Raw genomic sequence first — 16,270 nt, 5'->3', positions numbered from 1 at the left:
CTAAACATTTTACAAACACTTCACGTCCCCAAATTTTCATAAATGACATGCTTTGACATTTATCACTCTATATCTCATACGGAGTATTTTGAACCGCTTTAGTTGAAACTTGGTTAAGTGTATATGCAGCCGTTTCTAGAGCATAACCTTAGAAACTGAATGGAAGATCCGCTTGACTCATCATCGATCGCACTATGTCCAACAAGGTACGATTTCTCCTCTCAGAATCTCTATTCCATTGAGGTGTTCCAGAAGGAGTAAGTTATGATACACTATCACACTCCTTCAAGAAACCCATGAAATTGAGGTTTAAGTATTCTCCTCCATGATCTGATCGTAAAACTTTTATACTTTTCCCTTGTTTTCTTTTCTACATCGGCCTTATATTCTTTGAACATTTCAAAAGAATCAGATTTGTTCTTCATAAGAACCACATATCCATATCTACTGAAATCATCAGTAAATGTTATGAAGTAGTTTAAGCCCCTACTTGTCATCATACGCATTTGACCACATACAACATTATGTATAAGTCATAATCGTTCGGTGGCCATTTCACCTGATCAGGTAAAAGAAGCTTTAGTCATTTTACCAATGAGACAAAGTTCGTATCTTCCGTATGATTCAAAATCAAACTTATCCAAGTATCCATCTATATGTAACTCAGAAATGCGTTTCTCATTAATATGTCTTAACGACAATGGTAGAGGTAATGTTTGATTAGAGTCATCTTAGAACATATAAATTGTTAACTAATTGTGCAACATTATAGGCCTTATCATTAAAATAGAATAAACAACTATTGTTTATTTAATTAAAATGAAAACCTTTCTTGTCCTGACAAGAAATTGATTTAATGTATACCCTAAAGGCAGGCACGTAATAACAATTTATCAAGTTCTCAATCTTGCCTATATGGGCAAAATTAGGTATCGAGTTCCTTCAACTAGAGCAATAACCTTTGCTCAAATTCTAACCCGATACCTGAAGCTTGACCATTGCTAGTCTTCTTCTTTAGATCTCCCAAATAAGCTCGATAATTTAACTTCCATTCATCCAGTTATTTCCACAGAAATGACAATTATCTCCTTTAGTAACACCACTAATAGGCTTCAAAAGCCCTTTGGGATTGGACTTTGGTTTGGCACCGAATAAGATCAAATCTTCACCTTGTCCATCCACTTTCCTTTCCCATTTACATTCCATGTGTACATCATCAATATGGATGTAATTCATGCATTTACCGTGTTATTTTCAGCAGTTCTAAACATGCTTAACAACTCAGTGAGTGTTCTGTCTATCTCATTCCTTTTGTTCTTAACAAACTGAGAATAGAAGTTGTCAAAGATCATTTGATCAAATCAAGCTGAGTCTCTAGACCATTCTTGAAACCCAAAATATCAAGGTACATATGCCTATCACCTTTAGAACATGTGGTCCAACCGGTTATGATTCTCCCATTAATGTAAAAGTATGGTGCCTTATTATTGTCGAATCTTTCTAACGAGCCTATCCTTCAAACATCTTTTGAAGATGCTCAATCATATCATAAGCATTAGTATGCTCTTGTTGCTTCTAAAGCTCAACACTCATAATTATAAGCATGAGACATGAAACATCAGTTACATAATTAATTTGCTTCTGGTAAGCATTTTATTCTGCACATATTTCATTCTCAGCTAGAAAAAATAAGGGAGGGGTTTGAGTGACATCCTTGAACCCGAGGACAATCCTCAAGTTCCCATGTCAATTGAGGAAATTATTTCATGTCAGCTTTTCCTTCTCAAGGACTATTATATAGAGAAGTTATTTATGTTATTTGTCATTTGATATCTACAATATTAAAGTGCATAAAAGGACTTGGTCTACAGATGATCATTAAATTATGTTCAAGTAATTATTCATATATATATATTCGCAATATATATCTCCCACTATTTATATCAAATCAATAGCCCTAACTATTAATTCGAAAAAAATATCTTCTATATCCTTTCTAGTGAGCCAATATCCATATTTCACCATGCGTTAGGTCAGCTTTGACTTTTCTCCTAAAACATGATTATTTAGGTAGACAACATTTATCAATTATATCAATTATATAACTCTTGGACAGCTTGGTGGAACAACATTTGTTCATATTTATCTAATAAATCTCACCCAACTCTATGCCTTTAAGTTCCCAATCTTATTGTGGTATCAAATACGATTCATAATCGTATCAAATACGATTCTTATAATAAGAACAAATACAAAAAATGCATATATTAGTATATATACAGATTATATAATCATCATATGATTATACAACTCTCATGAATATCATATATTCAAAACATATATATATATATACGCATATATAAACATAACAACATGTAAAACATATAAAATCGCATACATAACAGTAATGGAATATTGTATACATGTTATCATCATAAAACCAGTAAACATATAAATGAATTAAACACTTTTCGCAAGTAGCTCTGATGTCATTATTGGGTTTTGGGCACATAAACGCAACGGATGCAGTAATTAAAAACGTAAAAAAATTAGAATTTTCGAAACCCACCGCAGGATCCATGTGAAAAACATATATTTACCTTAAGAAACTTTATCAATTGGTTGACTAATGGAGATCCAAAACTTGTTAAATCACCCCGCATTCCGCTCTCGCGATCTACGCTCTATCGGATTTGGAGACATTATCTATATGGAGAAAGATGCGAGATTTATACGGATCACAAAAGTTTAAAGTACATATTCACGTAAAAGGAGCTTAACATGAGACATACAAGATTGTTGGAGTTAATTAAGGACTACGACTGCACGATTAACTATCACCCCGGCAAAGCAAATGTTGTGGAGGACGCGTTAAGTCGAAATTAAAAGTTGAATCTGTTATCAGTACCCGAGGGGTTATACAAGGAATTTCAGAAATTGGAATTGGAAATCAGAGTTTGTAAGCCTGACGAGGCAAAGATGTATGGTATGACTTTCCAACCATAATTATTAGAAAAGATCAAGAAGTGTCAAAAAGAAGTAATGGATCAGGACATCAATCGTTTGGTGGGTGAAGAGTTGTGCACACAAAAGGATGATCAAGGTCTACTCAGGTTTTCTTCCAAAATTTGGATTCCACCAGTAACAGAGTTGAAGAAGGAAATCCTACAAGAAGCTCATAATTCAAGATATTCAATCCATCCATGAAGTACCAAAATGTATAGAGATTTAAAGGAAAATTATTGGTGGCCAGATATGAAGAGAGAGATTGCAGAATGGGTCAGTAAATGCTACATATGTAAGAGGGTCAAGGCAGAGCACCGGAGACCAAGTGGATTATTGTAGCCATTAGAGATTCCAGAATGGAAGTGGGAGCAGATTGTTGGGTTTCGAGCACATAAGCGCAACGAAAACAATAATTAAAAACGTAAAAAAATCAGAATTTTCGAAACCCACCGCAGGATCCATGCGAAAAACATATATTTAATTTGTAGATCAGATTGTTTATCTTAAGAAACTTTATCAATTGGTTAACTAATGGAGATCCAAAACTTGTTCAATCACCACGCATCCCGCTCTCGCGATCTACGCTCTATCGGTATCCACACGAATGCTTGAACTCAAGGATTGAATGTGTACTAGCACAAATTCGTTGCTTCTTGCTCTCTCCATCTTCTCCCTTGGTGGCTAGGGTTTTAGTAAAAGTCTTGCTTGCAAAATCAGCCACACAAGAGATATTATATAGATAATAGAAAAATGAATTATAACTCTTAACTAATTATGAGTTATTATTAATTCGAAATTTCTATTTATATTATAATTAAGTCTCACTTAATTATTTAACAAATAAATTTTATAATTATATTTGTAAATTCGAATATTAATATTTATCTAATTAATTAAGTCATACTTAATTAATATTATAAATAATTTGAATTACTTTAATATAATTTAAATCCAATTTAAATTAAATAATCCTTCAAGCATTCTTAGTGTGTGTGACCCTATAGGTTATTATTACGTTGACAACGAATTTTAAATCTAGTTTAAAATCGTAAATAATGAGCAGCATCTAGTAATACATCATTGCTACCCAAGTAATAATAATTGAATCGGTGATCGATTAAACCTTTTGTGAATAATGTACAATGTAATATAATCCCTTTAATCAAATATTATAAATTAAACTAGAGGTATGTAATGTGTCATCCTCATCATAGTTTAATTCAAGTTTCCTTGAACAATGAGTAGGCTATCATATCAAATCAACATTTGAGCGTGACCACGTATTTCATAGTCTAGCTCACACAAGAGGCCAATAATATCACTCCTAAAATAGGAGGGTTAAATCCCATCTAGATATGAATGTTATGCTTATACCTAAAAAAGGGAATGCCAGCATACATGTATGCGAGATCTGTGACCAATAGCTTTATATAATGTTTTGTACAAGATCTTGGCAAAGGTATTGGCTAACCGTTTGAAGGTGATTCTCCCCTCTATAATTTCTGAGCACCAATCTGATTTTGTTCCTGGAAGGAGTATAACTGATAATGTATTGGTTGCTTTCGAAGTCATTCATCATATCCAAAGTAAGAAAATGAGAGAGGAAGGGCAAACTACTATAAAGCTTGATATCAGCAAGGCTTATGATAGAGTCAATTGGGGCTACTTAAAGGAAAGGATGCGAGGTATGGGTTTCAGTCAAAAGTGGATAGCATGGATAATGTTATGTGTCACCACAGTATGGTATGAATTTCATTTTAACGGCTCTACTATTGGTCCAATTCAACCTAATAGAGGTCTTCGTTAGGGGGACCCCTTGTCTTCTTGTTTCTTCTTTGTGTGGAAGGTTTATCTGCTAGTTTGAGCTAAACAGCAAGCGCAGATCTTATCCATGGTTCTCAAATTTTCCAAGCAGCTCCAACAATTACTCACCTTCTCTTTACGGATGAAAATTTTCTGTTCTTTCGTGTAAATTGAGGGGAAACTGAAATTATCGAAAATCTTCTTAATACATATGAGAGGCTGTCAGGGGCAATCAGTGAATTTCCAGAAGTCGAGGATCAGTTTCAGTTCCAATGTTAAGCAGGATATTAGAGCTGAGCTTTCTGCTATTTTAGGGGTGACTAATAACTTGCATGATAACAAATATCTTGGATTGCCATCGTTGATGAGGAGGTCAAAAAAGAAAGTCTTTGGTTTTATTAAGGATAAAATATGGAAGAGAGTTCAAGGCTGGCGATCAAAACCTATATCTCAAGCGGGGAAGACTGTCTTAATTAAAAATGGTGTTCAATCCATTCCCTCATACTGTATGCCCTGCTTCTTGTTACCCAAGTCTCTCTATTAAGAAATCGAAATGATCATGAATAAATATTGGTAAAATTCGAGCTCAAGGCAAAATAAAGGGATCAACTGGCTAGGCTGGAGTTATATGAGCATTTCTAAGAATAAAGGTGGTCTTAGATTTCAAAGTCTGTACGGCTTTAATATTTCCTTGATTGGTAAACAGTGTTGGAAGCTCATTAAGGAGCCTCAGTCACTTGTGGCATACCTCTAGAAAGCTCGATACTTTCCCAATGGTCACCTATTACGGGCAAAAATGCATACTGGAGCAAGTTTTATCTGGGCTGGTTTGATGACTGAGAAAAATTCTCTGTATAGTGGAACTCGTATCCCTCAGGGGTCTGTCAAAGATCGTGTTGCATGGTCTGAAGCAACAAATGGTCAGCATAATGTTAAAGCAGGGTATCAACACTGGTGTAATATAAACATGGCTAGCCCAAGTAGTGTGCAATGTAACGGTTGGAGTAAACTTTGGAGGTTAAGCATCCCTCATAAAGTTTAGACTTTCTTATGGAGGTTTGGCCGGAATAATGTCCAGGTAAGGAATAATTTGAGAGCTAAAGGCATGAACCTCCCAATCACCTGCCCTATGTGTGATACAGATGTAGAACACCTGTTGCATGTGTTTTTTGATTGCCCTTTTGCAAAAAGTTGCTGGCAATATGTAGGATTTCTTTTGATATGAGTGGTATGGAATTTGCACCAGATTGGTTGCTGCAAAAGTTAAGTGAGGCAAGCCATGGAGAGATAGTTCTGATAGGCAGGGTGTTATGGGGGATTTGGTTCTTTCGTAATAAGAAGGTATGGGAAAACAAAATAGTGACCGGCATGATCTCTATGTATTGGAGTGCTAAATATTTTGCTGATTGGAGACTGGCAAAGTAGACCTGAGCCACCAGCTTTAACACCAGCAGTTCAAGACAACAGTCTGTTTCTCGTAAATGACAACCTCCGGGAGTATGATCTTTTAAGCTGAATAAAGATGCAACAGTCAGGTTAGGTGATAGTTCTTTCACTATTGGTCTTCTTCTTGGTGATTATCAAGGCAAATTTATCATCGAAAAGTTATGAGGTTGACGATGGTTAGTTCTGTCTTGGAGGCAGAGGTTGCTGCTATTAGTGAGGGAATTAGATGGTTTCTTTCTTTACCTTATCGCAATGTCGAAATTGAATCAGATTCTCTATTGTCCGTTCAAGCTCTTAACAATTCTCATGACAGTGCTTTAAAAGTCGGTTTTGTGTTGGTGAATGTCGTGGTGTCATCCAAGATACACGGGGATTATCGGTTACTTTTTCCAGAAGCAAGCGAACAAAGCAGCATCAAATGGCTAGATTACCTTGTTTGCTAGATTGCCAAAGTGTTTATACGTCTCCTCCTGGTATGATGCTCCTTATTAATGAAATTCACTTATTAGTAAAAAAAATACACTTTCTAATTATTTTTTTCTAAAAGAAGATCCATATAATAAATAGATAAATATTACAAAACTTATTTACGAAATAACTAACCATGCCTGACTTAACCTGATGAACAAAGGTTATGTAACTTTTATAATACAACCACATTTTATAATTTATTAATCTAAATCTAGGTATTAATCGTAATATTATTACAATTCTATGAATGTTTAGTGTTTCAATTTTCAATTTTAATATTATTTTTTCTAAACCTGTCAAAACAGATTATTTTTATCGTAAAGATTATAGTGCATGACCTACTCAAATGATCATATTTTTTATTTTTTAGTGAAGGAAATTTTGACTTTGACCGATTTTGTCACGTGTTATATTAAATTTATGCTATAATATGAACTTATGAATTTAATTTCAAAAAAATGTACTTACTTCTGCATCAGCGATTTTTGTAAATTTTTATTAATAAGTTTTTTGAAATGAAATTCAAATCATAATTTTTAATATAAAATTGAGGTTGAAAATGGAAATGGAATCTATGAGAATTGGAAGATCAAGCAAGTGCATGGGTTTTTTTTAATAGTTTGCTAACGAAGCCCAAAAACCACGTCTTTTCTCCTCAAAAGATTATTGCTCAAAGACTTTGGGAAACCCATCTAAATATTATTAGGCCGCTGCTGCTTGGTAACCCAAGTTGAAATTAATTAATTATTTATTGTTACTTTAGAATAAACTAAGATAAAATTCATTTATCATATTATTTAAGTTGAATGATTTAATTATTTATTTTTAGTCAGAAACTAATTTGTTTAAAATTTTAAAATTTTAATTTAATAATTTTTTTAATATTAACATTAAAATAAATAAATAATAACTATTTTTTATTTTCATATCGGTTGTATTCCATTAAAAATTTAAATGCTAGGAATTTTTAAATAAATCATTTATAATTAGTAAACTACATATTCATATATATTGATCCATTTCAATTTTAAAATACGCAACTAGTAAAATCACTTCGACTAGACATTGGAGAACGATTTTGAAAAAACATTCCCAACTCAATATTTCTCAAATAACATTTAATACTCAACAAAACTTGGTCAATTTAGAAGAACTTTCGACCCCACAATCAAATATTTCTGATTATAAATGCGTTACGTCAAAAAAAGAAAATTTGTAATCATTATTTGTGCATATACAATGTGTTAACAAAGTATTTTGGATAACAAAATTTGAGGTTTTTATGTTGGAACCAAAATCTGTAACGGTAATTTTTCGCCGGAAAAATTTTCGAAGTGTGGTATTTTTGATTTTGTAATGAGTTGAGGGCTGATAAATTGCAATGTATTTTGATGGATTTTGATGACGAAATGTTGAGTTCTTCTCTTCATATATAAGTTAGAGATTCTTCAATGAGTATAATTAACTTGAGTACATGATTAGGTCTTTAACATATAATTTAATGAACCCCCGATGAGGGTAACTCACAAAAGTACATGATCAGGTCTTTATCATATAAGTACTTGTGATAACGTTGTTGGCACGCCAATTGAAACTGAGTTACCTCTTAATCACCTGATAAAAACAATTTATCTGAATACATGATCGGGCTTTCAGCATGTAAATTGATGATTCCCCGACGGGGCAACTCATTGGAATAAAAAAACAAATCTTAGGCAATTGAGTGGACGCGCCAATGCTAATTATGTGTCTAAAGATAGTCTTCAATGTGGACCCCTTGAGGCCTTCTATCCAAGTAAGCCCCAACCGGCCTTCCAAAGTTTAATATAAAGTTGATTTTCCAACACTCTTCACGCTAAGGGATTGTCTTTAATCTAGTTAAACCCTAGGAAGTCTTCTGGTAATTATTAAGAGGCCTTCAGGAAAATTTCTCGAGACCTCAAAAACTTATATTGAAGCTAGACGCCGACAATGTTCATGCGCCTAAAAGAGATCTTTAACAAGTCTTTAATAAATTTCATTCTTGTTCGTAAATAAATTCATGTCGTGTACCATATAGGTTATCATGTAGAAATCACACAATGAAACATATCTCCAGAATATCATCTTCCAGTTGTATTTTCATTGTTATAGTAAATCGTGATCATAGCCAAAGCTTACATAATTAGTCAACACTTTTCTTATATAGAATTTAGGTGTAATAACTACCCTTTTAGACTCCATTTCATTTGAATTTTTTTAATTTACTTTAAATTTAATTTTTTTTATCATAGTGATTTTTTGAGCTGTAATATTCCTTTCTTGTTTGGCGCGCTAAGTCGTTAACTGCCCCAAAAATAACGGAAGCAAGTGCTAACTACCTTGACGCGTCAACTGCATTAAACACCAAATTGATTACTGTGTTAATAAAAATTAAATGAAAAAGTAGTTGCTCCATCCTATTTAAGAGATGCAAGCCTCAGCTGAGTTGCTTCAATATGAAGTTCGAAAATACTAAGATCAAAGATCTAACATGCTCACAAAAACTTGCAACTTTTCCAATAAATCAACATGCATGTTTTACCAATATTGTCAAGGTAGAAAGTGAGGCTGCTATTGTTTGACCAACCTTACTTATCTCACAACTTGTCATTTTTTGAACAATTCGATATACAGACTCCAAGTCATAGCTCAATGGGTAAAATATCACTTGAAAGGGTGTACATGATACCACCCCGAGTCTAGAAGTATTTCATGTACCACGTGAATATATTTACTTTATGTTATCTTCTCTTAGTAGAGCATTTCATAAAAATGAAAGAATTAAGGAGTTATATTGTCATAAATAACCCAAATAAATCTTGGAGATCTTCATGTAAACCCCATAAACAACGAATTCTTGATAAATGGATTTTATATCTACTTGGAACGCTTCATTTCAGGCTTAAGTTGGTGTTTTGGACTCAAGTTGTTGGTATTTTTGATGTATTTTTGTGTTTGTGCATTTCAGGCATCAGTTAAATGAAGAAAGAAGCTTTTCAAAGAAATATGTTGAAAAAGATCAGAAATGGAAGCCTAGACCATTCTAAAGTTGTAGAGAATCTCGTTAGCTTCGTGTGGACAGTTGAATCGCCAAATGCCGAGGAGCAGAACTCATGATACGAACAAAAGAAAAATTGTCAGAATTTTTCCAGAATGTCAACGCGGCCGCGCCAGAACCAGCGCGCCTGCGCCGCTGAAAACACTATTCCAGCGAGGCAGCGCCAGAAAACAGCGCGCCCCAGAATCCTGATTTTAGTCGAAATTGAAGATTTTGAGAGTCCTGGTCATCCTGGAGCCTATATATACCAATGAAAAGACGTTTTTTGACAACAAGGAGACCTGAGAGAGCAATAAGAAGACCTAGAGAGCACGAGACGGCTACGGAGAAGAAGACTTTTGTTTTTCTTGATTTAGGCGATACTTGGATGCTTATTTTTGATTTATCTTTAAACCCTAGTACTCTTATATTATTTATTATCATGCTTTCATTGGAACCCATGATGATGATGAGTTCGATTATGAACTAATCGTTGTCGTGGGGTTCTAACGAATTTATTTATGGATTTCTTTAGTTAAATTATTTTAATACCTTAGTGTGTGGTGATTGTATGATAACCTAGTATTGGTTGTGCTTATTATTCTTATGTGCGTAGATAATGTAACACCCCTAAATCCGGGGTCGGGGATCTGGATTGTCACGAGTTCCATTTCCCTTAATAACACCCAATCTTAATAAACAATCAACTACTCTGTACTGTGACCCCACAATAAACACACACACCACAAGTTATAGTCTCAGAGATGAATATCCAAAAATAACACGAGTTATTTTATTCCACAATTATTTGCCATTACAACTTAAAAGGGTTTCTGAATAAATTTACATTTTCCTTGCCATTATTACAATTCATAAATATACATAAGTCTGGTACATCAAAAGTTGAAAGCCTAGCCTATTGGTAGATCCTACCTCAGCTACAATGGCATCAACGCCTACAGGAAACTGCGGAACGTTTCCTATCCGCTCGCGAATTGGGAGCTTGATCCTGTTCATCTTGTCTATCTGATGTTGTGTGATGAAAGAAGAAAGCAAGGGTGAGCAACAAGCCCACCAAAATAATATGTATAATAATTAACAATATATGAGCATTCTTATAGTACTCATGAAAGTCTTGGTCAAGAAGAAATGAACCAAGCTGATATCTTAACGCGATCAAGTCACAAAATAATTCAGTATATATATACATATACTTTTCAAAATCTTGGAAGTCCTCTTCCATGCATAATAAACACAGAGTTCCTGTTTATAACTGTATAAAATATCGTTGCAAGGTGATCTCATATATCTAACCTTGTCTCAACGTTTTTCCGAAAATCTTTGACATGCACAAGATAATCATTTACTAGATATAAGTTTAAAGGATGAAGTTACAAGATACTCCAATATACTTATATCTTTCCGAATACTACTTGAACTACCACCGTTCAAGTTATAATTAGTTTCAAAAGTTCATCACATAGATGAGAATACAAGTTAAGACTTGAATAGATTCAATCTTTGAAATATTATTGAATGAAATGAAGTTACGAGATACTTTATTAAGTCCCGATATATATATATATATCCATATATATATCTCTCATACATTTCCTGAAAACCTCTGTCATGTAAAGTATGAACAGAGTTGCAATATCCAATGAATTTTGGAAAGAAAAGAATTTTGGCATAAACCCGATATCTTGCTGATCAGGCAAAGATACCCATTAAGTAACCTTTTCTACTATTAGTTGGATGAATCCCCCACCGGTCATCACCCAGGCCACATAAGGACCTTGTGCTGGACCGCCACCCGACCTCTTACGCGTTGATGGACTGCCACCCAGCCACTTACACTTTGATAGACCGTACCCCGGCCTGTCGCTTATGCCAACTCAATTAGATGGACTTACTTCCCGAACGTTGGGTAAGTAATCAATTCATTTATCAAAACAGCAACCTTGTTGCGAATATAAAATACACCACAGAGCCGGATCCCTTAGATTTTTGAGCGAGTATTCAAGTCCCCTTCAAAAAGGAAGATCTTAAATTTGAAAATGAGTTTTGGGATCCGTTCTAACCTTTAAAAATCATTTTGAAGACTCGAAAATACTTTAAAGAGTGTTTGGAGTAATGCTGATTTAATAAAGTAAATCAGTCCCGATATATTAGAAAATATCTGAATATTATTAAATAATATTCCCATAAGGATAATCTCTATATAAATAACTTGAAGTAGAAGTTGTAAAACTTATACTTGAAATGAGTATTAAATAACCAAAGATATACTTATACGAAAGTACTATCTTTATTTTAATAATCAAAAATAAGTTTGATTATCGACACCTTATTCTTTAATAAAATAAAGAATATATTTCAGTAAATAATCGGAGTCATAGGTCCTCAAATGAATATTCAAATAATATTCAATAAATAATATAAAGTGAGTCATAAGTCCTTGAATGAATATTCAAGTAATATTCATTAAATAATATAAAGTGAGTCATAAGTCCTCGAATGAATATTCAAGTAATATTCATTAAATAATATGAAGGAGTCATAAATCCTCGAATGAATATTCAAGTAATATTCATTAAATAAAATAAAAGGAGTCATAAGTCCTCGAATTAATATTCAAGTAATATTCATTAAATAATATGAAGTTATCGAATAAACCTTATTCGATTAATAGTTTTTAAAAACCATATCAATATATATATATAAATATATATATATATATATCATATACTCGGGAACATCTACTCCCGGTTTTAGAAAAGGGTTCACCTTTGGGTCCCCTATACTCAGGGTATACGCAACTACTGCTTATCTCTAGCATAGGTATTATGCAACTAATAAGCATTTGAACCAACAGATATGTTAGATATATTTGATAATGTCATGGCTAATATGTTTTATGTTTAGATTTCAGATCTTATTTGAACAGAACAAATCAGTACTTAACTGATCAGTACTTATACTGGAAGTCAGAACTTAAGGGATATCAGTACTTATGTTATCAGGAGATAGATATCAGAACTTAAGTGCTGAAGGACTATCAGATAAGGACAGTAGCTGATTAAAGTTAAGAAGATCAAGATAAACATAAGAAGAGATATGCATGAAGAAGGAATTCCGTGAAGAATGGAATACTTGGAATAGAAGATATCTGATTGATATATTTTAGGAAGCAGAATTATATTCCATATCAATTAGCGATTATCTTGTAACTGTGTAGTATATAAACACAGACATAGGGTTTACACAAAAAGTGTTATCGTTATCGAGAATATTATTTATTATAACCCTAGTAGCTCTCGTGATATTTTGTTCATCACTGAGAGATAACAGTTCCAGATTGTAACAGAGTTTATTGTTTAAATAAAGTTTGTTTTCTGTTACATAAGTTCTTGAAGTTTGATTTGATTGTAATAAACACTGTATTCACCCCCTCTACAGTGAAAGTGTGACCTAACAAGTGGTATCAGAGCATACTGTTAACACACATACAGTTAAAGATCCAAACACAATCATGTCTGACACAGAAACTCCAACTAAGCCTACCAAAACTGAGGAATCATCAAAGACATCAACTCAGAGTCGATATGAGACTATCAGAGTTCCCATATTGAGACCATCTGAATATCCCATATGGAAGGTAAGGATGACCATGTTTCTGGAAGCAACAGATCCAGAATACCTTGATAGAATCAAGGAAGGGCCTCACAAACCTACCAAGCTCGCTGTTGTAGTTGCAGGTGAAGCAGCAATGACCGTACCAAAGGAAAAGAATGATTACACTGCTGAAGATATAGCATATATTGCTAAGGATGCAAAGGTACGTCACTTATTGCATAGTGCCATTGATAATGTAATGTCAAACAGGGTGATCAACTGCAAGACTGCTAAGGAGATATGGGATGCACTGGAGACAAGGTGTCAAGGAACTGAAACAGTTAAGAAGAACAGGAAGACAATACTCACTCAAGAGTATGAACACTTTGACTCTAGGACTAATGAGTCATTGACTGATGTATATGATAGATTTGTCAAACTCTTGAATGACTTGTCATTAGTAAATAAGGAGTATGATCTTGAAGATACAAACCTCAAATTCCTGTTAGCTCTTCCTGAATGTTGGGATTTGAAGGCAACAACAATAAGAGACAACTACAATCTTGATGAAACAACTCTTGATGAAATCTATGGAATGCTCAAGACTCATGAACTTGAGATGGAACAAAGAAGCAAGAGGAAAGGAGGAAAGTCAAGGACAGTTGCTCTCAAGGTTGAAGAGGAATCCCCCAAACCACCTTCCTCAAAGAAAGATAAGGGTAAAGCTCTTATCATAAAATCTGATACTGAGTCATCAAGTTCTGAGAGTGATGATGACTCAGATTCTGAAAGCTTGCCTGAAACTGATGCTGATGAGGAGATGAAGAAGCTGTGTGCTCTTATGGTGAAAGGAATCACAAAGATTGCATATAGGAAGTTCAGGAAGGGAAAGAAGTTTTCCAGGAAAGGCATAAGTTCTGATAAGAAGAATTTCAGAAGATCTGAAGGAAAAGGAGGAAAGTCTGACAGAGGAGATTACACTAATGTTAAATGTTATAATTGTGGTGAGAAAGGCCACATATCTCCTGATTGCAAGAAGACCAAGAATGACAAAGGCAAAGCTCTTGTCACAAAGCAGAAAAGCTGGACAGACACCTCAGACTCTGAAAGTGAGGAGAACTATGCATTGATGGCAAATGCAGATAAATCAAGTTCTGAGAGCAGTTCTGAAGCTGCTGAAACAAAGGTACCTCAGACTACTTATGCTTTTCATACTGATGATATTAATGAGTTGAGAAGATATCTTAAAACCATGTTTGTTAGTTATAGAGACCAAACTTTAACATGTGAAAGATTAACTTCTGAAAATCTTGCTTTTAGGAAAAGAAATGATTTCTTAGAAAAAGAGTTAGTCATGTTTCATCAAACTCAGCAGGATAGAGATGATGCTTTTTATGTTAGGGATGAAGTGCTAAAAATGAATGAATCTCTAAAAACTGAGTTAGAAAAGGAGAGAGAGATTATCAGAACTTGGACTAACTCTGGCAAAACAACTCAAAATTTGCTAAGCAGTGAAAACTGGAAAGAGGGCTTAGGCTATGGAGAAAATAAAAAAGGAACTGTAGAAATTAAGCCTGTTGATAAGCAAAAGCCGAAGTTAAAACCTGTTAAGTTTGTAACTGAAAAATCCGAAAATGAGAAATCAGAAGTTAAAAAGGAATTAGCTTCTGACAAACTAAAACAGGAAAAGACAGCTGAAGTTAACATAGGCTTGATGACAAAGAAGCAGCTTAAGCATAAGCTGAAAGATGTTAAGAATGCAAACAAGGTAAAATCACCTAGGAAAAACAGGAATGGAAAGGAAGGTGTGAATAAAAGCAATAACTATAAATCTGTTCCTGATGCTCCTAGGAAAGCATGTCATAACTGTGGAAGTTCTAACCATCTGGATTCTTTTTGCAGGAAGAATAAGAATATTAACTCCTTATCTACAAAGTCAGGAGTTAAGAGTCAGTCTGTTAGATACAAACCACAAAATCCTTGTTTTCATTGTGGTAGTTTATGGCATTCCATTTATACTTGTAAGGAATATCATAGTTTGTACTATGATTATTATCAAATAAAACCTTCTTTAAAGAAAGTTTCTGTTGTTCCTTCTAGTATAAGTTCTGATAAGAAAACTGTTAACATAAAATCTGATGTTAAATCCGCTGCAAATGTTAACAAACCTAAAAAGGCCAAAGGATCCAAGCAAGTCTGGGTCCTTAAAACTAATAATTAGTGGTCTTTTTGATTGCAGGGCAACAGGAAAAATATTTTAGTTCTGGACAGTGGATGTTCAGGACATATGACTGGAAATAAGGCCCTGCTATCAGACTTTGTGGAGAAAGCTGGCCCAAGTGTTTCTTATGGAGATGGCAACATTGGAAAAACTTTGGGATATGGCAATATCAATCTTGGGAATGTCATTATTAAAGATGTAGCTCTGGTCTCAGGACTTAAACACAACTTACTGAGTATAAGTCAAATCTGTGACAGAGGTTATCATGTTGATTTCTTTGCAGAACATTGTGAAATAGTTAGTAAATCTAAAGGAAAAATTGTTCTGAAGGGATTCAGGCGTGGTAACATTTATGAAGCTAAGCTTTCAACAAGTTCTGATGGTTCTGCAATCTGTCTAGTGAGTAGAGCCTCAACTGAAGAAAGCTGGAATTGGCACAAGAAACTCTCTCATTTAAACTTCAACAAGATAAATGAACTGATCAAGAAAGATCTTGTGAGAGGACTGCCAAAATCAGTGTTTGTTCCTGATGGTCTTTGTGACTCATGTCAGAAGGCTAAACAAAGAAAATCTTCGTTCAAGAGCAAGACTGAATCATCAATTCTTGAGCCTTATTATCTACTTCATGTAGATCTATTTGGTCCAGTGAA

At 34.0% G+C, this 16,270-nt stretch overlaps 1 long non-coding RNA gene across 1 annotated transcript; it reads left to right on the top strand.

The window, feature by feature from the left end:
- The first annotated feature begins 4,255 nt into the window (after positions 1-4,255).
- LOC141670994 (uncharacterized) lies at positions 4,256-10,335 on the top strand. Its single transcript, XR_012554883.1, has 2 exons — positions 4,256-6,728; positions 9,716-10,335. It is a non-coding gene; the product is annotated as an uncharacterized LOC141670994 (long non-coding RNA).
- The last annotated feature ends 5,935 nt before the right edge of the window (positions 10,336-16,270 follow it).

Source organism: Apium graveolens, chromosome 7 (genome assembly GCF_009905375.1).
Source record: "Apium graveolens cultivar Ventura chromosome 7, ASM990537v1, whole genome shotgun sequence".
In the NCBI taxonomy this organism is placed as follows: domain Eukaryota; kingdom Viridiplantae; phylum Streptophyta; class Magnoliopsida; order Apiales; family Apiaceae; genus Apium; species Apium graveolens.
The sequence above is the reverse complement of the archived record's forward strand: the minus strand, read 5'-3'. Positions and strand labels throughout refer to the sequence as shown.